This window comes from Puntigrus tetrazona, chromosome 1 (assembly GCF_018831695.1).
Source record: "Puntigrus tetrazona isolate hp1 chromosome 1, ASM1883169v1, whole genome shotgun sequence".
Classification (NCBI taxonomy): Eukaryota; Metazoa; Chordata; class Actinopteri; order Cypriniformes; family Cyprinidae; genus Puntigrus; species Puntigrus tetrazona.
The window spans coordinates 11,554,342-11,581,491 of record NC_056699.1 but is presented as its reverse complement, the minus strand read 5'-3'; the positions used below and the strand labels follow the sequence as shown (position 1 = coordinate 11,581,491).

The 27,150-nt window shown below is 36.2% G+C and overlaps 1 protein-coding gene across 12 annotated transcripts in view; it reads left to right on the top strand.

The window, feature by feature from the left end:
• The first annotated feature begins 774 nt into the window (after positions 1-774).
• ptprdb (protein tyrosine phosphatase receptor type Db) overlaps positions 775-27,150 on the top strand; it is a 66,567-nt gene continuing 40,191 nt past the window's right edge. For 5 of the 12 annotated variants that reach the window (XM_043235226.1, XM_043235197.1, XM_043235206.1 and 2 more), the window contains exons 1-4: positions 786-1,155; positions 3,450-3,472; positions 5,736-5,817; positions 11,751-11,793. The gene's annotated coding sequence lies outside the window, so the exon portion shown is untranslated. Of the gene's footprint in view, positions 1,156-3,449; positions 3,473-5,735; positions 5,818-11,750; positions 11,794-18,148; positions 18,440-27,150 lie in introns of those variants that run through there. The other 7 variants (XM_043235250.1, XM_043235268.1, XM_043235240.1 and 4 more) reach the window with 5 other exon arrangements.

The following is a 27,150-nucleotide window of genomic DNA, read 5'->3' as shown; positions in this document are numbered from 1 at the left end:
ATAAAAGTGTCCAGTATTTCCAGCTCCCTTTATGTAATATATTATATTTCAATATTATTATATTTCCATTTCACCCCCAACCCCCCACCAAAAAAAAAAAGTGTGAAAAAAACAAAAAGATTCTGTCTGGGCCTACTCGTTATTCACCTTCTCTTATCATCTGTTTTTTCTATATTCATTTAAGCGGCCAGAATGTGTGAACAAGAGATAGAGATAGGATGAAGGCTGGTATTAGGTCATTTAGTGTGGTTTGCATGTTGTATAATTGAGTGTTTGATGTGTTTGTGTGTGTTTTCTGTACACAGCCCCCATAAGCCCAGGAAGCTCTGGGTGGGCTATACGACCTAGTTTTTATTTTCACACAAACACACATTCTGAATATCATACATCGCCACAATAATGCTCATGGAATATACATGAATATGTATGCTGTTAAAGCATTGTGTTGTGTTGGTAATGAGATCACACTCCATCTAATGAAGCCATGGGATGTCCTAGAATAGATGCACAGTGTGTGTGTGTGTTCGTGTTTGCGCGCGTGAGTGTGTGCGTGTTGTCTTTTGATGAGTTAATGAATGATGATGAGATTTCTATTGCTCTGGGCTGAGCTCCCCTTTGGGCTTGTATTATCATGAAGTTGTGTTAAATCGGTCTTCTTTGTTTTTGCCACATTTCACCAGCAAAACGAGTGGACGTCCTGTTAAATTCAGTTTATACGCTACTGAAATTTTCAATGCAAAAAAAAAAAAAAAAAAAAAAAAAAATCTATCCTAAATCGTCACCCCCTTTACGCGCGCGCGCATGTGTCTGTGCGAGCAGCATCCTGCATATCTTTGTTCGTGTCTTCATCAGATTTGTGTTGAGATCAACTTGCGCCCCGACTCCTCTGGCTCCCGAGCCCACCTGCGTCTGGAGACTATTTTTAAAAGCAAGGTGCGAGCGCGTCGCGTGAAGCGCACCACTTCAAAAAGCTCAAAAAGCTCTTCACTTGTATCGGGCTATGCGCGTGGACACGGCGGGTTTTTGAGAACCGTACAGACTGCACTCGTCTGTTTTTTTGTCGGAGTTACCAGATTTTGGACTCTCGCTCGGGCGGATAGAGAGACAGATCTCCACCGGGATCTCCTCGCACCGAGACTGTACCTGGAGAATCCGGTAAGAGCTCCCGCAGCTTCACGATAAAGCGAGGTCGTCCGGTTCTTTGGTCAAGTGTGTGTGTGTGTGCGCGCGCGCGCGTGTGTGTGTGTGAGGGCTGTGATATTCAAAGGCAAACTATTGTTAGGCAGTCAGTTCAGAAATGTCCAAGATTTCGTATAGTGCTTTCACAGAACACGTCGTTATTCAGCCGTAAATGTGCAGACCGCTGTTAAATTGAATTATTTATTAGAGTTGTAAGCTCTGTCGAACATTTTAGGACAGGGTGAACTCATTAAAAGTCTTCAAGTTTTGTTGGTTTTCTTACAAACTTGCAGTGACTGCAGGCTATTACAAACCACACCGTAAAAATGTTCAAATATTATCAGTCATACAGTAAAACCTTAAGAGACCTTATACAGTAACATCTAATGTAATATTACATTTTATATATGGCTATTGCTTTTAGCCATACAGTAACCTATACTTTATGGATTTATATTGTTAAAATAATGTTATTTTTAACTAAATGTATGAATCTCACAATCAGGCCTATACTTGACAGGGAAATACATATAATAATAATAATATTTCTTTAGTTACAGTATGCACATTGCACGTTCATAGTGCTATTTTGTTTATTACCCTGTATGATGTTTCTGTGTGACAACAGTCACTGGAGAGAGCATTTAAACTCGCTGTCATGTGACGATGACATTTATGTCATTTGCGCATCTAATTATAAGCACGTTTTACAGTAATAAACGCATTTTAACAGCTGAAATTTATTACTACGACAATATATTACGTGTGCATTCACCAAAAGGCATCATGAAGTTCTGGCAAATGTAAAAACGTATCACAAACTGAAGTGAATGACGTTAAATAATGCTACTTAATGCTTTACGTTAATTTGGAGCTGTGAATGCCTGCGAATGTAGATGATTGCTCCTGAGAACCGGAGGTCACTTTACTCTAGTGATTCTCTGAGAGACAAGAGGCTTGCATAAGCAGTTTTTTATTTCTGTTCAGCCCTGTCATATTTTGACATTTTCTCACAAGACTTGTGTAAAGTGCTGACTTCTTCCCGCTGCTCTAATGTGTACAGAAAAGACAGCCCAGTTTGAATATCCAAGTTCTCGCTTCCATAACTCAGACACAGATGGCCACATTATTTAAAAAGTAAAAGTAAAATAAAATGCAAAACATCAGCGTTGTGTTTGAACAGAAGCTCTATAGGAGCTTTTTCTCCCATTCTAGCGCCTGTAGATTTAGGCGAAGTGAAAATGAGAGAGAGAGAGAGAGAGAGAGAGCTAGAGATGAGCTGTTTCTCCCTCGTGCTGTGAGGATGACTTAGTGTCTCTCACCTTCATCCTGACACCTCATCTATTATCATTAGGCACACAGTCAAACAACTCTCTCAAGATGTTGGTGTGAAAGTGTGTGTACGAATGTGAGAGAGAAGATGAGTGTGAAAAGAAGGGAGAAAACTCTTAAAATCTCTTTCCGAGCTCAAGATTGACAGGCCTGGGTCGCAGTCGTGACCTGCTCCGTTTTCAATCAAACATATTCACGTCTCTTTTATAACATTTGCTGGTTAGCGCATTTACTTGACGCGACCTTTGACCTGTGAGGCATTTGATTCCTAATTATTATACCTACTCGTAGATTTTTGCAGTGTGGTAGTGAGACATTAGATTAGTGATTCCCAACCTTTTTCTTTTTTTTCTTGAATGCCCTTTCACTATCCCCAGACCAGAAATGTTTCCCGTTTAGTTCTTTTTATAATCATTAATTTTTAAATGATTACTTTTATAATTTATTCCTGCAATGGAATCTTGATCAAGAACAGCATTCATTTGACAGTTATTTATAACAACATAAATGCCCTTACTGGTGTTTTGATCAATGTATTTTAATGAATGCTATAAAAATATTAAATAACACGCAATATCGTTCTTTTAAAATACCGGAATATATTGTTCAGTATTATTTCAATAATTTGATAGCCCCTAATATATTGTATTGTTAAGAAGTTGATTCTGTTTTAAAGGTTTAACAAGGCAAAATAAAAATCTTTCTCTCAAAATAAAAAAGTATTCTCTTGGGTATGCGTGGCCCTGGTTGGGAATCACTGCGTTACATCGACTATGACAGAGCATCTGATATTGCCACGGTTCATGGAGACTGCATTTTTGATCTTTTGTATGGAAAACAGTTGCATGATAATGAAGTGTTGGTGTTATGCTGTCATTTTGGATGACTGTATTCATCTCACTCTCTTTCTTCTCCCTCTTTCTCTCTCTGTTTTGTAGATTGACTCAAATAGAACACAGAGGTAAGTGAGTTCTTCATGTTGGTAGTTTTACAGCTTGGAAAAACTAACAAGCAAGGTGACACGAGTGAGAATGAACGGCGATGGCTGAAACGTGGCACATGACCAGTCTGCAAACGTATTGAACCAGAAACCCTTAAAATATGTGAACAGTAACAAACTCAGTCTGTGCAGATCTCCACGTAATTGGAATGCGCTCACGCCGCCTCTTGTGTTTTATTTTATAAAATGTTTCATGTAATTTGATAATGCTTTTGGCTATCAGTAGTAAGTGTAGTACTATCAGCTCTATTTCACATTTTACTATGTTTAAATTCCGTAATATCAGCACAGGAAATGCAAAAAAGTCAGCAGATTCCTTCTGGGCCTGGCACGAAAACTGTGGCGTTCAGTTCATCTGTTTCATCTACTGTATAGTAGGCCTGCTTGTCTTCTCTAAATATGAAGAATGCACATCCAGTGAAGTTAAAAGCATCAAAAGGCCACTTTTGCATTTTTTTGTCTTTCGTAGCCAGTAGTCAAGGCTTGTCTTATCTCATATTCGACGCTCTAACACTGTTTAGATGTTTTAATGTGCCTTTCTGTACAATGCTATGCTGGAAGGCGCTGATGTCCACTGAGATCAATAAAACCTCCATTCAATGAGGGGGTGAAATGTCTTCTCTCTTTCTCACAAAACCCTTTCGTGCTCTCTCTCAAACACACACACACACACACACACACACACACACACACATGCACAAAGGGCTAACTGTTTTAGGCGTTTCAGTCTATATATTGTCTCACTCGGAAACACATATGAGCTTTGCATATTAGACCCTATGGAACATGCATTGCCTAAAAGTATTGCATAACAAATAGGCGATGGTAAATTTGCGTTCCCAACACATTTCTCGGGTAATTTTACAACCAGTTTGTGATCAATTTTTTGGTCGTGAATGAAAGTGAACAGCACAACCTAGTGGCTACATGTTCTTACTGCTTTCACACCACTCTGTTCTTAAAACCCAAAATACACCCCATCCATCACAGCAATCTCACACTTGAGCACGACGTCTCACATTTATATTCCTTAAATTAAAAATAGATCCAATCCAGATGTTTGCATATGGTACAGTATACAGTAGGGCCGAAAGCCCTATTTTGCGTGAAACTACATATCTTGGAGTTATTTCTAGGTCACTGATCAAATGTAAACACATTTGTACTAAAGGCCAGATGTTGTTTATTCCATCGAAGCACGTACGATGTTCAGTGGAATATTCTCAAATGTTGGATAACATGGATCGTCAGGTTTTGCTAAAATTACGGAGACAATGTCATCTTGAGCGCAAACATTAAATACTAAGCAATTCCATTTTCAAAACTTTCACTCAAACTGTTATGCTAATGTAATTTACAACTGCATTATGAACACTTTTTTTATTTGTTTAGAAAATTCTGACCTTCTGGCCTCACAATACAAACAGTATGCGCATACACTGATATACACACCTTTAAAAAGTTTGGGGACAGTAAGATTTTTTAAGTTTTTGAAAAAAAAAAAAAGAAATCTTAAGTTTACCAAAGCTGTATTTTTTAAAATCAAAAATACAATGAAAACAGTGAAGAACAGTGAAATATTATGTTTTCTGATTTCTGTTTTAATATGTAATTGAAATATAATTTATTTCTATGATGGTAAAGCAGCCCTTACTCCAGTCTTCTATGTCACATGATCCTCCAGCAATTATATAATGATGATTAGTTGATCAGGAAACAATTATTATTGCTATTAGTGTTGAAAACACCATTTTTTGTGGACATTGTGACACATTTGTTTAGAAGAATAGCATTTTTTGAGACATTTTAAAACGCTAAAAAATTACTGTTAATTTTTTTTTATCAATTTAGTGAGTCCTTGTTAACAGATAAACAAACAGCTTACTGACCCAAACTTTCGAACGGTAGTGTGTATATACTGTAGACGCTGAAGAATATATGACAATTTTCGCTTATGCAGAGTTTATAATAGACAAAATTTCCATTTTACTCAAGTGACAAGCTCACAGTGAGACCCTCATATTCAGACAGATGTCTGTTGATCGCAGAGTTTTAGTGAGAGGATACCTGAGTCAGCTGTTTCCAAAGTAGACTGAAAAAAATCATAAAACAGTCAAATCCCAACTGATGCTTTCAGTGAGTGCGTGGATGTTTGAGAGAGAAGGATTTAAAGGGCTGTGTGTGTGTGTGTGTGTGTGTGTTTAATGAGTTTTTCATCTTTCAGGAGAGTCCTGTGGAGTCTGTCCTTCTTTCACCCAGCGAGAGACTGCTGAGTTTAGACTCAGTTTAAACTCATATTAGCACATGTAAGTTTGCATTCACACACACACACACACACTTTACACTGCATACAGTAGGCAGCAACAGCAGCTTGTGAAGCACACAATCTATAATTGTTTTAGATATTTATAAAGTTAGCATGTTTCTAACCTAACAACAAGTAGTCAGACAGAGATAACTGTCTCAAATCAATCTACAAATGCAATTGCGTCTTATTAGAAGTCAGTATGCTATCAGTATATCAGACATAGTCAGATATGGTAGATATATATATTTTTAAAGGAACCAGACATGTAATATATATCATATTCTAATTTATATTTAGGTATATAAATATATTACCATAGATCATACTTTTAAGGCTATATATAATTCACATACATTGGTCCTGTCCAAACTGCTGCTATACAATTAGAAGCACACAATTCCCTAGAATATCATTATATGCTTTAACATTACTCACTCTCATACTCATGGATATTATGAGTAGCCAAACCTGTTCACTGGAAGGGGATGACCCAATGCTTTTGGCAATATAGTGTAGCTTTAAAATGATAATGATAAATGTAATGAGTTCATTGGCAGAAACAGATAAATCTGTTTTGAACACATTTCAAAAATGATGTTTTTCATTGTGTATTACAATAAATCTCAATCAAACTGAAGCTGAGTAATTTTGATCAAGTTAAAAATAACTAACAATTACAACTAACACAATAAAAACATAACAATAAAAAATATGATTCTTGAAATAAAAACCAAAACTGTTATCTCTGTAATTAAAAAATTTAAATTGAAATATATAAATGGCAAAATACATAATGAAATAATTAAATATATAAACAAATGCAGAAATAAATATATATTCATTTATTAATTTATTGACATTTTTATTGATTCAACATTTCATTTGCAGGGTTGCACTTGTCGGCACCTCAGTCAGTGGGCGGCGTCACCTTTCAAAATCAATTTCTTTGGTCTTCTTTCTAGTTTAAGCACCCTTTTTTATTTTTTCACAAGCTATGGCTTTCACACTATATTGTTTGCTCTGAAAATATGAAATACGCATTTGCACAGTAGCCACAGGTGTATCCCTTCTACCATAAACACAAAATAGATTAATTTTGGTGAACTTAAACCTGAAAAAAATGTGGATAGGTGTCTCACCTAAAAGAGCCATTTCTTGTCATCTTGCGTCTTTTTAAAGATTTAGTTTTGGCTGTGCCCTCTTGGGTGCGGTCGTTACCTGATCTTGAACAACGGCTGTGAGCGCTGTCTTTAGTGTTTGAGTATTTAGCATGCTGAGGATGTGTTTGGGGTGGAAACATGTCCTCATTGCGATGCCATGCCCCTGGCGATGCTGCAATCCCGCTTCTCTATCCTTCAGAATATAGCCTTCTGTCATCACCCGGCATGATTTTTCCGCTGTAAGCAGAGCAGCACTGGCTGACAGTGGATCTGTAGGTTACAGTGCCGCTGGTTCTAGCCCCACGGATCTCTCACTTCCATCAAGAGGGCTGGGGACCTCCAAGCATTTTCAGTGTGCGGAGAGTGCCTTGTGTTCGAGCAAGCCTACTCTCATGTAGTCCTGAGACCCGAGCCTGGAATACGTGGAAGGTCCCCCCCACGTCTATCATGATCAGGTGGTGAACCTGCAAGCACTGCCCACCCGGAGTGTTGCCCACTCCTTTGCGTTGATGCACGGTGCTTCTCTTGCAGACATCTGGAGAACACCTAACACCTTTGCGAGGTACTACAATCTGTAGAGCCAGTTGCTTCCCGTGTCTTGGGTAACAGGTAATTGGTAGGAAGAACTGGCCGGTGTCATGCTTGCTGCACCATTCCCCCTCACCCGGGCATGCAAGCGCTGTTTTTCAGTAAAGCCTGGTGGAGCTTCCTCTAACACTCTCAGCATTCAGGTTTTGCGGAGCAGTCTGACGCCAGGCTCAGTATCGGCGTAGCTTTTCTGATTCTGGTCGACCCCTGTACTGGGCTGATGGTCCATATATATCTGATTCTCCACGGTAATCTTATATGTTTATCTTCCACGGTAAGGTTTCCTTTGGTGAACCGGTGTCTTCCCTTGACAGAGTCTGCTGTCTGTCTCTGCTGCCAGTTGTTTCATTCCTCCCTGGGATAGGACCGGCCATAGAGATTGTATGCTTACTGCCCCATCCTGAGATCAGTACATACCAGTTTCCGCATGTCACCTTCCCTTGGTTGGGATGTGGTCTTTGTAGAGTCCTACTTAGGAAGGCTGCTTCCCCATTGTTCTGCCACCTGAACAACAAATAGAAGAGGTTAACACCCTCATGGAAGGCTGAAAGTCCTTCTGGTAGAAGTTCAACAGTGGTTGACTTCTCCAGTAGTCATGTACTCACCTCTGGTCCCTGTGGGCACCAAAGTTAGCGTATTGCTCTAGGGGCTATGGGATGATTACAACCTTTGCATGGCATTAGTCTGACGCGTGCCGCTTGCCAACTATTGCAGTGGTATCAGGTAGTAATAGGTTCAGGTTGTGGTGTTGTCCATTTGGACCCCAGTCTATCGTCACAACATAACTCGTAGTTACAGACAGACAGGGAACGCCTCGGTTACATACGTAACCCTCATTCCCTGATGGAGGGAACGGAGACGTTATTTGCCCTTGCCACAACCTCAAACCATTGCTGAGAGCTGAGACAGTGGTTACACTTGTCGCCTATTTACACCTTGCGTAACAGGGAGGGGCTCAGGATTAGTTAACCACTTACCAAATGTAATTTTCAATTTTTCATCAAATTTTCATCAAAGTTAATCAGGGCACCAAGCAAGACCCCAGTCTGTCAGGGAACGAGGGTTATGTACGTAACCGAGGTGTTTTCTATGAGTGTGAGGTGTGTTCTAATAAAATATATAGAAAACATGTCAAAGACACAAAAGCCGATCATGTACCATGCTCAGCCATAGCTTGTAATGCACGAAAAAAGGCACTTAAACTTTTAAAGGCACTTTTAAAAGAAAGAAGCCCTAAGAAATCAAGTTTGAAAGGTGACCCACCCACTGGGTGATGTTCTGACAACCCTAACCCTGAAGATTCAAATAAATAAATACATTTTTGAATAAATAAATACATAAATAAATATATACATTATTAAATACATTAATAAATGTATAAATAAATAATCAATTAAGTAAACACATGAATAAATAAATAAATTAATAAACAGATAAATAAATATATAAATAATTAAGTTCATAAATGCATTTTTATTTTTATGTTTATTTCTGCATTTATATATTTAATTATTTCATTATGTGTTTAACAATCTATTTCTATATTTCAACATTTATTTAATTTAACTTTAAAAATAATTTGGCCCTCCATAGTATTGATGGGTTTTAGGATATATATTCATGTATTGTACATGACATATTATCACAATATATTTCATATATGGAAATTTTATGTATGTACATATATTACATTTGCATATGGGAATGATTTTGTTTAGCAATTATGCATTAAACTGGTTCGTTAAATTAGTTTAATAAAATATTTCTACTTCAAATACATGCTGTTCATTTAAACTAGAATACTAAGAATACTAAAACGATATACAATGGTTTGCAAAAAATATTAAGGAGAAACACCCCAGGTGAATAGGGTAAGCAATTTAACTAATACATGCACAGTTGATTGCTTTCATTAGGAATTAGATTTTTTTTATTATATGTTTTCTAAAATGTTATGTTAAATATGCAACTGATGCGTTATCTAATTAAATATGCATTCATTTGCACGTGTAGAACAGGTTCAAAATATTAGACTCAAAAATTTTGGATTTCTCTTTTAATTAAAAAAAAAATAAAAATAATGACAACATGTTGTATAAAACCAAGCTAATTATATATGAACCCCTCTTTAAAAACCTTCAGAATATAGATAGTAATAAAACTGTATAGTTTGGTATATGTAAGCGTCACTGAAGTGGAGATTGCTGGCTCAGTGCAGGAGAAATATCTTATTTGAGATATCAGCATTTAAAAATATGAATTGTAATTGAAATCCAGAGACACAAATACATTTTTTGTCCATACAAATACTGTTTTTGTCCTTGCACTGTTTGCACTGTGGCTAAGACACTATTGTCTTTATAGCTCATTATATGAGTTTTTGTCTTGTATTGTGATGTGAGTCTATGTGAGTAGCACCAGGTCCTGGAGAAACGTTGTCTCATTTCATGTACTGCACAGCTATATGCAGTTGAAATGACAATAAAAGCCACTTGAACACTTGACATAAGTGCTATAAAAGTAACACTTAAAATTAGATTTTGAAAAATGTTTTCTCTCCACTAGTGTAAAAAAAATACTTAAAGCCCAAAATCTCAAATCCCAACCTGCATTGTCTTGCAGTGTTTTTCTTTAAGTAGCACAACTGTTTGAACATTCAAGGAAATAAGACATTTATTGGGTGTCAAATTAACATATTATTGCATATTAACATATTAACATATTGTTATTATGTTACACGAAAGACTGAAATAATGGCTGAAGAAAATTCAGCTTTGCCATCACAGGAACAAATTGCATTTTAAAATATTTAAAAAATAATAAATTTAAGATTTCAACCATACATTTTACAGAATTACTGCATTTTCTTTTTTGTTTTTTATTTGTTTAATATACACAAGAGAGCCATAAAACAAAAATAACAATAGAAACAATCAGTAACAAAAATCAAGTACAATAAAATAATAAGAGCGGCAGTATTTAATAAATATAATAAACTAATATGAAAAAATTATGAAAAAAGTTTCTTTTTGTCAGCATTTCTTTTACTTCATTGACCTTATCAACTAGCTTTCATGTAATGCATTTTGAAGTCTTGCACTGCATGCCCTACAATTCGGCCTAAATTAGGAATATCAGAAGTAACCCAGTGATGCTGCTTACTTTGTGGAACCGTCATGGCAAGCATGAAGACGTCTTAAAATGCGGCCTCAGTAGGCAGCTCACTAGGATTTGGACCAGAGCCACTCTCAGACGCTTTAGACCGCTTCCCTTTTTACATGCGCAATACAAATGCCTCTCTGTATTCCCCAAACCCCTGTTTCCCTCTTCCTGTGTTCTCACACAGTTGGTCCTGAAGTAGCTTCTCTCTGACCAGCCGCTGTCAAGCCTCGCAGCAAATATAACGTGCACATGAATACTGTATATGACCATAAAACCTCAGCGGATTTAGCGCGTTAGAGTGCGTGTGTGTTTTATAGTGCATACACTGCTGCATTATTGAGAGCTACTCACAGATGCATCCAACTCTTTCTGACACTGAAGATGTAATTCACTAAAAATACATACTTACCTCATCTCTCACTCTCTGTCTCTCCCTCTTCCTCTGTTGGTTTGCTCTCTCACTCTTTCTGTCTCTCTCTCTTCCTCTCTATTGGTTTTTTCTTCCTTTCATTCTCTTCCCTGTCTGTCCATATATTTTCTTTCACTCCTTGATTCACTCCTCACACACTCTCTTCTTGTTGTGTGTGTGTGTGTGTGTGTGTGTGTGTTCGCGTCTGTCTGCTTTAATGTGCTAAACTGGAGCTGCATTAGATGCATTAGATCGTTTTTCCCCTCTCCTCTCAGTCGCTCAATAACTATCCCTTTCTTTTTCTCACTCTCCTTTCCCTCCATCTCTTTATTAGAGGTGGTACTTATGAATCTGGTAGTGCATTAAAGTGATAGATGAAGATAGTATATTCCACATAGCTCATCTATAAATAGAAGGTGCAAATAAACCAATGCAGAAAGCAGACACAGCAGGGGCCATCCTCCTCTGTTTGGCACAACTTTTGCTGTTGATTTTAAGGCATTATCTCAAGCTGTGAGACTGTTGCTGCCCTCCTCTGGAGGCTGATATTTTAACATTTAAAAACCTGAAATATATGAAAATCGGTATGTTCTTCTTTTTGTGTCGTATCAGCAGCTTCCGTAACTCTGACCAACAGCATGTGGGACATTAAAAGGTAAGAACACCTTCATGTTTTTTACTGAGTGCACTTTATAACCTCAAGCTCAATCCAACACCAGCTAATCCATTCCTGGCTCACAGTTTGTTGTTCTGTATTATATAAAAGAAAAAAAATATATTATGTATTCAACCATGTCTGCCTCAGCCAGTTTTGTGCTTGATTTAATGGAAGGAAGTGGAACAGTTCTGCCATGTTGTTTCTAAAGATGAACTTGACTGACTAGATTATTTTTATCCCCAGGAGTAGCCCAAAATAGCAATGGCCAGATAATTCAGTTAAAGGCACCCCAATATTCTGGAGGAGCCAGACAAAACAACAAAATGGAGATTTGTTAAAGAGATTTAACATATTTTATTATATTATAAACTATAATACATTTTAAGGACACTTTGATAAATGCAATGTTCAAGCAAACTTTTTTTTTTTGTTTTAAATAGGAACATTATTTCAAATATTATATTATATTATTCCATGAGTGCTGTTGTATTTAATATCTTTCTGTGTAAAACTGTGTGATTTTACACAACAGTTCAATAAACAGAAAAAAATTATATCTAGTGACTCACATTCAGACAAAATTTGGCCAGTTAGTTGGTACATTTTTTCTCTGCTCATGAAAATAGTTCCAATAGAAGCCAAAGTGTAGGAGTGGAGTGACAGCAATTTCCCCTCTCCGCTCACAGACTTCTGTAATCACTCTGCTTCAGCTTCACCTCAGATTTTTCCATCCTTGCTCTGCGCTCACTTGCGTGAGAGGATTTAGAGTGATCTTTGAGCCAAAGAAAACACAAATAACTTTCCCAGACATTTAAATATATCTGGTTATATTGTCTCTCTTGTTTACTGAACACACACACTTACATTTGTTTCTCTAAAGTTTGGGGATGTCTATTTATTTTATTGTGACCAAACTTTATTTTCTATCTCTTAACCCAACCCGAATCCTAAATCTACCTGTTACAGAAAATCTGTTTACATTGTTCCACTTTAAAAAAAAAAATCATTTACTATTTTTAATGATTTTTTTCCCTTGTGGGGACTGCAGGCCGATTTCTGTGAACTGTGGATACTTTTCATAGACTTCTATTACTTTTATACTGACCAAATTATATTTTTTGTCCCCTAAACCTACCCTTTACAGAAAATCTGCTTGCATTGTCACATTTTCAGATAAACATTATTTACTGTTTTTAATTATTTAATGGCCAGTACCCAATATGTAAAACAATCAGGTTTAACTCTCCTTGTGAGTACATTTGGTCCTCACAGTGTAGCATAGAAAGGAAAAAAGTATGTACTGTACAAGTATACGCAAGTATATGTTACTCGTGGCACAATATGTGTATTCATACTGAAGTGGTACGGACATCTCTGTTTGGTGCATGCAGCCTTATGACAAATCCAGAAGAGGTCCCCCAGCAATGCAACACTGTTTGATAACACACTTGAAAAGCCCCTAGACAGTGACCAATGTGCTCATTCTGAACCGGTTCTCACATAGACTGACAAAGGAGTATACTTTTACTTGTGAACGGGAGCTTTATGCTTGTGTATCCTACCTCTCTCATCGAGCACAAATCCAATTTGAGGTGTAACAAATCTGAATTCTAAACTATTGTTTATTATGTAAATTAAAGGCTTTGTACTTCAATCTTGCTCCAACGGTGACAGAGACCGGCGTGCTGATGTTTGGTTGACTTTTTTTTTTGATTGATGTACCAACTGCGCTGTCAAGTTAGCAATGCTGGAACTGATGTGTGTGTGTGTGTGTTTGTGTGTGTGTGTGTGTGTGTGTATCCTTATACCAGCAGAATCAATTTTAAACACTTATTGTCTTAATAATAATAATAATGCATCATTGTATAAAGGTCTGTTTTTATTTGTTTAATACATAGTGCTTTTATAAAATAAAGAAAACAGATAGGATGTTGCTTTCTGCCATTTGAGTTTCCTTTCCGTAAACAAATTAAGCATATCACAAAAATGAACTAAAACTCCCCTTGTTTATTTTTAAACTAAATAAAATATAGTTCAAGAATTTTTTAATTGTATGTATATGTAATGCAAGATTATATATAATATTATAATGTAACATAATATTTCGTATTTTCACATCTAGTTGGATTTTTTTTTCAAAATAAATGAAAAGAAACCAAACATACTATTTGTTTGTTTTTTCCTTGTTGTACTAAAAATTGTGTCAAACAGTGCCCCCGTACTGAGATGTGCACTGAACCATGACGTCTGTGTATCGTGCCACCCCTAGTGTGTATATACATATATATATTTTTTTATGTATGTGCATAGATTTAAATTAAAATGCTTATACAACTATTAAAAATGTTATATAAATTATATAGCAAAATATAAACCCAAGTAGAATTAATTAAAAAAATATGTACTAATACAAACACACAATTCATCAGCAATAGATACTTTGTTTAAAAGCCAGTTGCATAAAATGTTTAGTCTATAAATTATGCTTTTTTTTTTAAGACTGGACATAGCTTCTTCCAGTCAGACGCATAAAAACATAGATTAATGTTTTTAAAAAAGTATATATTTGAGAAAGCACATAACATACATGCAAACGCTCACTCATAGAGAAAGAGAGAACATCTGTGTGGGGTTTAGTTTAGATGTGCAATAGAGTGAATATAATTAAAATATCCGATTATGGTCACTTCAGTTGAACATAAGAATAGATTAGGCTCACACATAGATGAATTATGACTAGCAGCCATTCGTGTGGATGTGTTTATTTGTTTTTCTTTGCAAGTCAATTAATTGCTTTGTAAGTTAAATAAATGTAGATGGGTTGCATGTATAGCACAATAGAGAGTCATCCGGAGTTCATCAGTATGTGAGAAAGTCTCTTACACTTAATTTAAATGACTAAAAATTAGACACTGGCTACGTGATGACAGTAATGCCCTCTGTGTGTTTGTGATAGGAAGGATGAATACATGGGGGATGGGATGGGTTGGGTTTTTTTCTATTTCTTTTTCACATGCTCACACTAACACAAGAAATCAGATTAGTGTGAGGATTACAGAGCACCAACCATTTTAGAGAAAACACACGCACAGAAATCGTATGAGCTTCTAAACAGTGATAGAGAGCACTGAATAATCTTTAATCAACAGTTCACCGAAGGATACACGCCACAGATGATAGCAGATTCTGTTACTCCTTCTTCTCTCTCATTTTCAAAGGCCAGATCAAGATTAATTAAATGTCAGCTCTGATGTTGTGTGTGCGTGTTTGTGCATGTGTTTGGTGTCTCGCTGTGTGTTAATTTGATGCAAAATGTCGAGTGTCTCCTGCTCTTACGCTGACATTCTGATTAAGAGCGTCGAATACATCTATCCTGGAAAAATGTTTATTTGTATGATGCATTATACACGCAACCTTACATACGTGGTCATTTAATGACGTCTCCAGAAATAACTCTTCTTTATGTGTGTGCCTGCGTTTGTATGCAAGGGCTGCCGGGTCTGTGGTTACCTGAGCACTTTCTGCAACTAAAGCAAATTAATGCCCTCATTTACATATCACTGTGGGAACTGGGGTACTGATGATGCATACATCTTTGTGACTCTGAACGTGTGTGTGTGTGTGTGAGAGAGAGGGAAAGAGACAGTGAGCATGGGAGAGAAACAAAGTTAATTTTGCATTTATTTTGTGTATTGTTTAAATTCAGCCCACTAGAAAAACTGGCTCCCCAATTTGCATATAATTGAATTCTGCTGCAGTAAACAGTTAATTAAAACAGTTTATCATACGTTTCCCAATATTTCTTGCTTCTTCTTTAGGCTGCATAAAATAAATACATACGCACATGCTTAGACAAAGGATGAACGAACGAATGAATAAATTAATTAATGAATGAATCATATTTTTAGTGTAAAGCAGAGGTGGGGGCCTCTAGTCACATGATTTGCAAATTTAGGGACTTGTGGGACTTGTGACTTGCTTGACTAAATAAAGAAAACTACTTGACTTGGACTTGAGATCCAGTGACTTGAGACTTGACTTGACTTGACCTTCATGACCTTCTCCATTAAAATAAAGTGATTATGAATGATTAATCTAGTGTTTGTAATTAACGACGGCAAACTTTAAATTTGCTGAAAGCAGTACTTTAGTGTCAAGCATCCCTCTTTGTAAATCAATATATGGAATTGTACCAAGGAAACCAAAGTGTTTTATTGATTAGATATGTTTCTCTTACAGCCAAAATCCAAGATGTGTTGTCAAAATAGTTTTCATATTTATAACATACAATATTTAGCGGGCCTAATATTTTAAGCTTGGCTGCCAATGGTTTCGTTCTGCCCACAGCTAAAAAGTCTCTAAGCAACACACTGAATAAACCAATGGGTTGAGTGATTCAGTCTGGTATTCTGGCTTGTTTATGAACGACTCGGTTCTGAATGAATCGATTCAATGGACACTTCTGTGATAAAGCAGTGATGTGCCACCATTACAGGCAGCATTAATTTCATAGAGTAGGCCTTTCCATTTTATTCATTAATATTTAAAAAAAGAAATAAAATAAAAAATAAAACAAAACAAGAAGCCCTTAAATGCACAGCAGTCAATTTATTAGGATAAATATCAAAGAAATCGATAAGTGAAAGGAGAAAGAAACATAAACATTAACAGCAATAGGCTTCTTCTTTTGATCCATGACAATATTTTTCCAGAAAGATGTAGGCAATCGTACAAAGTAAAAGAAATAGAGTTCAAAGTTCAAATAGGGTGTCTATATAAAATTAAAATGTCAATTTTATTTCTAATATAGGGGGTGATTTGTAGTCAACAAATTCTTTTAAATTGAATAGCATGTATTATTACACACATCAATTCTTTAGCGTGCTCCCAGCCTGAATCCCAGGATTTAGTGCAAAATCATTTTCAAACAATCGTTAAATATTTTTTGTATCTCCCAGGATGGATGGAATTCCAAATAACATAAATATAAGATCCATAATTTTATCCTGTATTTTTATCAATATTTTCTCAATTACAGACTTATCTGTATACAAAGCAGTATGTTATAATAATGTTATATTTAAAACAATATTATTTAAAATGTATAATTAACGTTCATTTCTGAGACAAAGTGAATGAGGACATGTGGCAAAAATATTTTCATACTGTGACTTGACTTGACTTGACATGACTTGCTTGATTTGTTTGTACTGAGACTTTAGATTTGCTGTGACTCTAGACTTGATGTTAGGGACCTAAAACTTACTTGAGACTTGAATATGTGTGACTTGCCCCCACCTCTGATATGTAGATATATACCTATAAATCTTGCATAAGAAAGCAATTGGTATAATCATTTTACTGTTTGTTAAGCATTCTGAGTATTCGCCATTTCCATACATATTTACCAATTCCATGCAATGATGCAGAAATTCCGCTCACTAGTATTTTAATATATATTTACATATATATTAATAAAAAAAATACACAGACAGCTTTTGTGCAAAGAGAAATCTCACTGGGTTATTACAGATAATGGCATAATGTATGGTTGTAAATGTAAATAATATATCCTTCTGACACACTACAGAAACAGATAAAGATTTTAGTTTGCACAAGGAGTCTGATAACAGCCAGTGCTCCACATAGAGATCTTATAACCATTTTTGAGCTGGGGCAGTACCTTTTCAAAAGGTATATAAAAGATCCATTTTGGTACCTTAAAGGAGTAGTTCATCCAAAAATCAAATTCTGTACAATTCATACAGGTTTGGAACTACTTGAGGCTGAGTAAGTTGCCTTAAGTTAAATAGTTTTGAACTATGTCCTCCAAATTAAAATTTCAGAAGCATCCATTGTGACATGTTGGATCCTTGGAACAGGCCCTGGGTTGTTTATTGATTCATTGATTGATTGCCATACAACTGACTTTTAAAAATAAACTTAGCCTAAAAAAATATTCCCTGGAGTAAAAAGCGTACCTGTTTCCCCCTAGTCTCTGTTTCAAAATTATTATTATGATTAAATACAACGAATATCATCATATAATTGTACAGTGCGATTTTTAACAGTCAAATGTATGGTCTCTCAAAACTACAAAAAAAAAAATAATAATATAAAGAAAAAGAAACTATTCAGGGTGTTAAAGATATGAGAACCTTAAAGGGACACTATACAAACTGTTAGATTCGTCTGGCCCAGTTTCTAGACATTTACCTTAAGTCTCTCCGATGTGAAAATGCAGTTTCTCCAAATTATTTATTTTCCCTGAACCGGAGATTCATTCCGGGGCACCTGACGTCACTCCGCCGCCGCTCTGTCCTGCCTCGAGCCCGTCCCCTTATATTCCGCTGCGCGTGAGTGTGTGCGCGAGCGAACGCTTCTGTATGCTCGCGCGCTCGGCTGCACACACAGCATCAGCATCATCAAAAAGAGAGACCTGCGAGCCCTTTACTAGCGCTGGAGACACGCAGCGCTTCTGCTGCTGTTGTGCTTTTTATAGTTCAGCCCAGCGCCGGTGAACCTCGCAAGGGAGAGGACGGGCTTCTGGATTATATATCTGGTGCTTATAGATGAATACACAGGCGGTACCGAGCCGGTGAGACCCGAATGAAAACCTGAACCCGACAGCGATGTTGATCAGGTAGGCGAGGAGTGAAAGCCTCATCCGCTCTCCCTTTATTGTGGAGGAAATGACTAAATAATTTCATTGCAATGTTCAGTCATCCACTCGGGCTACAATTTCGTGTGAATCGATGGGAAATCCTGCATTGTAAATCCGGCAGGCTAACACAGAAGACTACATTGCATGCATGCACATTCTACTTTTTGGCTGCTGTTTTGCTAGCATATTAACATAGTGTGTTTTGGATAAGCCTATAGGATCATGTTACATGTTTGCAATATTTCCTTTTGTCATATTCTTTTGGGTATATATATATATATATATATATATATATATATATATATATATATATATATATATATATATATATATAGATAGATAGATAGATAGATAGATAGATAGATGTTTGGTATAATTTAGGCATTTGCTTTATTGTCTTAATTGACATCATGGATTTTGGTTTCCCCACTACTGCAGTTTAGATCATTCAGTGATGTTTGGGGAACCCAGTGCTCCGGGGCATTATGCCGAGCTTAAAGTATTACAGTTTATGACAGAATGTTCTCCACGGATCATTAAAAGCATATTCTTAATGGACCAATAAACTGAATGACTCTACATTTGAACAAAGTTCACATGGAAGGGGATTACGTGTGATGACTTTTGCTATACCTCCTAATACTCTTAGTGTGTGTGTGTGTGTGTGTGAGAGACAGAAGGGGGAGGGAGGGAAAGAGCGAGGAATATTATGATGTTAGGGTATTAAGGTTTGCATATGCAAGAGAACAAGTTTGGAAGAAAGGAGCAAAGCGGAGTTCGGCGGTTGGTCTGGGCGAGGTGTAAGTGTTTGACCCGTACTGCCCAGAGCTGTGAGAAAATGACAGATGGACGAAGCGAGAGAGTGATTTTCTGAGTTGTGAATAATTTATTTCTTTTCCATACCTGCAGACTAAGGGTTGCTCGGAGCACACTTGAAAACTTGCACTATTTGAAAAGCAAGTTGCCTCAGCTTCTGTGCCATATGGTTTATATTAATAATGTACATGTCACAGAGGCACAGTCCTTGTGCTTATTGCACAGACGTGCGTCTCTGATACCATTTATAGGTGTGGGTCTTAAGTGCTTCTGCTAGTGAATGTTGTGCTTATGACACTGAGCTGAAAGCTAGCAGTAAAATCTCTTCCTGAAACTGGAGAAGAGTTTAATAGCACTGATGTGCTCAGTGCTTAAGGCTTGATCAGCTCAAGTGTTCTGCATGTGCATTACTGTCAAACCATAGGGTTTAAGGGGTCTTTTTCGAAAGATTTCTAATCTTCTTGAGAAGAGCTTGTGCTCGATGGCCATTATATAGCGGTATAGATGCTCTGTTTCAAGTCAGTTCACAGTAAGCTTAAAACTACTGTTGAGTGAACAGGAAGGCTAAAGGTGGAGTCAAATGCAATGTATATCTTCATTTGAATAAAGCCAGGCAAACAAAAAAGATATTTCTGCATATACTGCTTATACTTTTTACACAATTATATACAGGGTAGATGCTAAAAAACTAGCGGGAAGGAATGCAACGACGCCTGTCTGATGCATGATCAGAGTTGACCAAAAATTTTAAAGTACAGCACAGATGCAGAATCTATTTATATATAATACATGAATCGTAAATCGTATATACAGAAATCGTAATGTTTTATATAAAACATAAAAAACTATTTTAGATTATTATATAATATATTCTCTCCAGATAAATCACTATTATTATGTACCGCTTTGGCTATCACTGTGTTATTTTAGTATTTGCACATGCAAAATCAGCTCACAGCAAGACGAGCATGTGACAAAATCGGTGTTGCTCACAGATAAGTGGAAGAATAAAGCATTGCTTTCTGGAATCTCCATTCTGTATTTTTTTTTTTTAATGGTTGCGAAGCCGTGCAACTGACAACCAATTTCCTACATAGCTGTGCTAGTTTCCCAGCTCTTTCATCTCTTTCTTTTTACATAATAAAATAATTTCAGCTCAAATCAATATTTCATGTCCATTTATTTATTTTCCAAGCATCTGTGTAATAAGTGGGATAATGTACAGACGGATAATGTATATAGATGGTCATTATTCCAAAGTGAACCTCTGCGGGGTGTTTAAAATATAGGGGTTATTTTGCAGTAATGACTGGATGATTGTACAATATTCCATCCATCATTTTTTTTTTTTTTATATTAGTATTAGTTCATCCATTTGGAAGGCTAGTTTCACACAAGTCATTTCTATGACACCATTGTCGTCAGAAATGCAAAAATGATGACTCTATTAATACAGTTTTCCCAAACAGTTTGCTCCATCTTCTATTGTTTAAACCTGCCCCAGTTTTATGCCATTGGCTCAGCCATTGTTGCTATGTTAGGTTTTGCGGAGAAGTAAACAGAGCAATATTTTCAAAGCGCCACGGTGTAAAGTAATCTCCAAATAGCTTCTAGTTGTCTCTGTGTATTAAACTGAGATAAGATAAAGTACAGTTTAAAATATACACTCTTTATCTTTAAAAAGTCAATGTGGGGTTCCGTGAACTTGTATGCAATCGTATTCAGACTTAATTTTATAGGATGGGTCCTATAAGCTAAACATCAAAGAGTTGCGATCAAGGAGACTTTCTAGTGATGTACAATTCATGAACTAGAGTATCTCTTTTTTTTTTTTTTTTTTTTTTTAAAGCATTTTGCCTCTTTATTAGGTAGCAGAGTCAAATGTGAGGAGAAGAGGGGCAATCAGGAGACCGCTAGCGTTACTCACAGTATGGCTTGTAATGTGCTAGTCGAGTTGTTTTAATAAAGCAGCGCTCCTGATTCAATCACAAATCACAATGGCTTGCTCTAAATCACTCATGCGTTAATGCGAAGTCATTTCAGCAGCTCTCAGTTCTTTCGAACCGGTTGTTTCATGAATCAGTTTGATTTAGCGATTGGTTTACGTCATCAAAAATGCTCCCTGAAGCCCCTGGGGACATTTTAACAAGACGTAAGTAAAAGCGCGCGAGGTAATGAAATATCGCTGCTGTATTTTGGATTAAGTTAGATCATTACATATCATAATGACTGTAATTGAATGTGCTGCAGTTCAGTCTGTTCGGTCGCACCCTAATTGTTACTGTCTTAATGCCACATAAAGGAACACACTGTTACTTACAGTACCGTTCCTGTTGAACTGAGATGATTCAGTACAGGCCCTGACTGTTTGGAACCTATTCAGAAATGTTCATTAGAGGTTTACAAACTATTTTATTGCTATTTTAACTGCCAGCTGTATGAAGATAGAACGTACTCTTGTGTTATGCCTTGTATACCAAGTTCCAATTTATAAATGCAGGGAAAAATACTGATGTGTGATGAAAAAAAAAGAATTGTTCTCAGTTGCTAGTGATCAGGCTTGTTATAATGATTACGGTTTGTTGTAGCTTGGTGCTGCAAATCCCATTTGTAGGATATGAAATATGAAATTATGGTAATCCATTTATACAAGCTGTTTGTCTTCTGAAGTGTTTTTTATTTAAGCACCTATTCTCAGAATATGTATTTAGGGGTTATTCAGATCCATTTGGAAAACTCTTGTTTCCTTTTTAAATCATTTATAGCAAAAATACATGGTTATAAAATACAGAATAAAATATTTGAAGCCCAGCCACTAAGGAGCGGAACTGATGGGTTTTTGTGACCTGAAGACAGAATAAAATTAATCATAAACACATGAAAGAAAAGCTCCACTATTATCACTGTGTGATTTTGCTAAAAAAAAAACAGAAATTGTGTATTTGTGTTTATTACATCAATATTGCAGTATTATCGATTTAGTATAATGCAATTTTATCCTTTACTGGTTTTAGGTGTGGCATTTATATCTTATTTTTATTTCATAATATCTGAGTCTCATGCATGGCATTTCTTATTACTTTATTGTCATATGATTTATCTTAAATTGTAAGTTACCAATAAAAAGGTTGAGTCATAGAACCGGAAAAATCCTTTTTTTCTTTTCATTTTGAACTGTTTGCTTAGAAAGGTAAAAATCTCAAAAGAAAAAAATCTGTGTATTATTATTATCATAGTAATATTTCTGTGTATGTAAATACTCTCCATTACAAAATCACCCAACCTACTTTTGAATAATATATTTTTTTCTATTTCCATAATATGGCGAAATATTTCATTTTTCTTGCAATATGTTGCATATCAAAATGTCTGTTTTTTTAATGCAGCTAAATATAGTTATTAATATATTTTAGACCTACACTGGGTCCGTAAGTGAATTGTAAGTTCTGCCCTATTTAGATTGCCCAGAACATCCAGACAGGCAAGTCTTTTTGTTTGCTTATTTTGTTGAACAAATCAATATATTTTTTTTCTTTCTTGGGTGGAGTGCAACATCTAGAAGGTCTTTAAACGTAGAAGTATCCCAGATTGAAACAGATTGAAGACCGGAATACGCAGAGGACCCACGTGATTGTGTCATGCAGGGCGTTCCATATGTAGGAGCTTCAGGTCACTTTTGGCCAGGGTGAGACAGATGTGTGTACCTGTTAACTGTCACAGCTGCTCCATGTCAAAGTAGCTCTAATTGGAGTTCTGCGTTGTCAAGGCAATGAGTGCCTGCCAGCGAGACTGTCCCACATCTACATGTCATTTTGTCCTCATCTGTCTCTTGCCCTGACAGCTGCATCTGTTGTACAGAGACTTAATGAAGGGTTTTGTAGAGTTTGTGTTTGTATCACACTAACATGTTCTTGTGTTAAATTACAGCGGCCATATGGCCAAAAAATTGTCTTTGCTTGCTGTTATATGTTTGAGTGCTCATATGATGGGAAGCATATTAGAGACGAGAAGCTGTTTGAAATCTGTGGTACCTGTTGGCGATCTCTCTTTTCAGTTAGTGATTATATCCGATTCAGTGTGCGTTTTTTTTTTTTTTTTTTTTTGTGTTTGGGAAACACACACAGCATTTTTTTCTCCCCAATACTGCAAATCACCTTATGTAACCACTGTTATTCCCAAACAGATTTACTAAGATCCGCAGGGGTCTTTAACCTTTTTAAGGCCAGGGACCCCCTGTCGGATAAGAGACCTCCTGTTACATTTGAAGCCTGTTTTACAATAGCATGCATATAGTATCAAATTAATAGATTTATATACTTTTCTCTGTTTATATTGCACAGCCATTATAATGATCATTAACAATGTACTGAGACGCAATTTGCATTTTAATTTTACTTAATGTGGGAAGAATGATGAAACTTCAACTTTCTTAACTTCTGTTAAGAACTTCAGTTTCTTAGCTTACGCATTGATTGATGTTCATTTACTATTTTTTTGCACAAAAATGACTGCAGTACTTTCACAAACCTCCTGTTGAAGACCTCTGCTGTACAGCATTAATAGTACAACAGCTGTATTTATGGCATTGCAGGTCCATCTATAGTTAATAAGCTGCATTATAAATTGCTGCTCATGTCCATGGACTTAGAGCACAAATTGATTTAATAGTTAAAAAGTGACGTGGTTCAGCACAATAAGAGTACATCGCTCAGTCAGGGTTTGAGAGGGAGTTTAGTGGCTCGGCTGTTGAGCTTTTATTGTAGTCATTTCAAAGCCTACGCAATTTTGGATCCTCTTTACACTTGAAATACAGGGGATGTTGTTTAAAATAGCTGTTGTGTAGACGTTAAAGGCATAGTTTATCCAAATCCCTGTGTCATTTCGAAGCGATATAACTTTCTTTTGTGGAGAGCAGAGGGTGAATTTTTACAAAGCATATCCCGGTCAGTCATCTCCATGTAATGAAATTTCTCCAAAATGACAAAAAGAATATGAATATGGCAGACTTGTCAGGTTTTAAGTTAGTGAAAATGCTTCTCGCATTTCTTTTGCCCAAATGACACTGCATGTGTTTACATACATGCTCTTAAAGTAAAATAACAAATAAAAACAACATTAAAGCATCATTATATGACAGATTGAGATATTGTGTTGTGTTTAACACATTTATGTGACATTAAACCTTTGTGGTCATGGAAATGCGTTAAACTGTATTCTGTTATTGGTGTAAAGTCATAAACAACTTAAGAATATGCTGATCAACACAATTTTGCATGTAAACACCTTAACCTGCATTCTTTCATCGTCTTACTGAAGTTTGCGCGTGTGATAAGTATCAGGAAAGCATTCTTCCTACAGAGTGAGTGTTTCTGGTTGTATATATTGTATGTATATACTCTTCTTGTGTAGCCGAGAGATAAGTGGTCATAGAAACTGTAAATATGTGAGGAGAATATGAGTATGTATTAGTTTGCTGCTGACATTTTGGGATACTCTGTGGTTTGTTTCTCGTCACTGACGTGAACCTGATTTTTTTTTCGTAATGATGTTTGGTAAACATGTCTTTTTTTTGCACTTGTAGGTTATTGGTTTCAATGTAAACTGATTAAATAGAAAATTTTATATACAGATTTATGGCAGTTATTAGCATCAGAGGTGACATTTGAGAATGGAGTACTATATTGCATGGCTTATGAAGACATATATATATATATATTGCATAAATCGTGTGGACCACTTATGTGCAGTTGTACAGTAACGAATGTAAAAACAGCCATGATATTGTACAAAATATCTATTTTGGTGTTCCATGGAAGAAAGTAGGCTGCAGGTTTGCATCGACGTGAGGCTGAATAAATGAAAAAAGTGTAATGTTTTGTAAACTATCCTTTTAACGATGGACTCCATAAGGTCTAAGAGCTCGTCACAGACACGCTGTGTTGTTTTCACTGTTGTATGACATGCTGTTAGCCCTCTCATCATGACTAAATATCACCTAACTGCAGGCTAATTGTGTCTGTGCATGTTAACGTGATTGGTGCCTTAGTAATAAATATCAATTATTTGACTCGTTGCATCTTTGAATAAGTAATTAAGATGCAGATTTGTTTAGTCAGCAGCTATGTCTCACTGTTCCACAAATATCACACATATACACACTTGCTGTCGGCTTTCTTTCAAAGTCTCTTATGTTCCTCTCTCTCTCTCTCACTCTGTCTCTCTCATATGCGCACAGACGTAGCCACAAAGCTTAGCTATCGACTTTTGGCACAAATGGAGTTGAAGCAGGAAATATCAGGTTATCATTATGATCTCTGTTCTTTCCAGATTAGGCAGGGTAGCGTATGGCTCTAACACAGGGGAGAGGAAAATAATCCACAAACACGCGCACAAACACACACACACGCACAATCCATTGTCTACACAGTCCAAATCGACAGTCAATCAAGGATTCATATTCTAATTTAAAACCTGTGAGCAAGCAAATAATTGTAGTTTTAAACAAAGAAATGTTATAATGTAAAATTGATACAGATTCTACACAGTTGTGACCATTTTAATGCCCTTGTGCTAAAGGTCACATTTTTTTGCTTCCACTCAAGCAGAAGATGCTCTTTCAAATCATGCTGGACAGCATGGATTGTAATACTTACGTTTATTCAAGCTTGAGTGCATGCCTTCAACAAAAAGTCAGAATAAATAACAAAAAAATCTGACTTGAAATATACAGTAGAATAAGTCATATGAATTTTTTTGTAGTCATTAGTGCAGGAAAACAATTAATCGCGATTAATCCCATCAACAATATATGTGTCTTAGGGCTGGGCGATACATATCGAGCGATATATTCATCAGAGCTATGGATCACTGACAAGCTACGGAATATTGCGTTCAGTTTCGCGGGTGATTCATTGGGGGTATCTTGTCAGTGATCTACGGCTCTGTGTGTTAACTGGCTCTCCATTTGAAAACAAGTGATGGAGATTTATCTCTAATCAAAGAACGGTTTTATTGACGAGACGCGCATGATATCGATATATATCACCCGTCCTATATATATATATATATATATATATATATATATATATATATATATATATATATATATATATATATATATATATATATATATATATATATATATATATATATATATTTATATGTATAAAAGGCACACACATGTGTGTGTGTGTATATATTTAAAAAAATAGGTCATATTGGTAAATTAACTATATTTATATATAAAAATATAGTAATGTATATATGTAAATATTTTATGTAATATATGTATTTATGTGTACATAATAAATATACACAATACACACATTACTAAATGCAACTATTTTTGATGCGATTAATCGTGATTAATCATTTCACAGCACTAGTATTTAAGATTTTATTTCATGTGAAATTCATGTAACTTTTGAGCTTTAAATGAGGAAAATACAAAATAAGAGTCCAATGGTCGTAGACTTTTTTTGATGCGATGTATCTTCGGTGGATATACTCGGCGTATTTGTGTTGTTTGCGTATGCCTTGCGCGCATCTACGTATTAGGGATTGTGTTAAGCTGCTGTGGAGTGTTTTCCAAATGAGGCAGATGGTGTGTGTGTGTGTAGGTTTAGGGGTTTGAAGGGCTACAGTTTTACATGAGTCAGAGATCAGATTGACCCATTTCCTCCACAGCAGAATCCTGACATGTGGAAACACACATACATTCGGGGTTTGTATGTGTCACCGCTCCCCTCCTTCGCTCCCCGTTTCCTACATCATCATGATTCCCTGCAGGAAGTGACACGTGTGGTCTTTTCTCTCTCAGCTCTGTAAAAGTGAAGGAAGCCTCAGAGTGCAGCGGAGGAATTAAATATGGATAG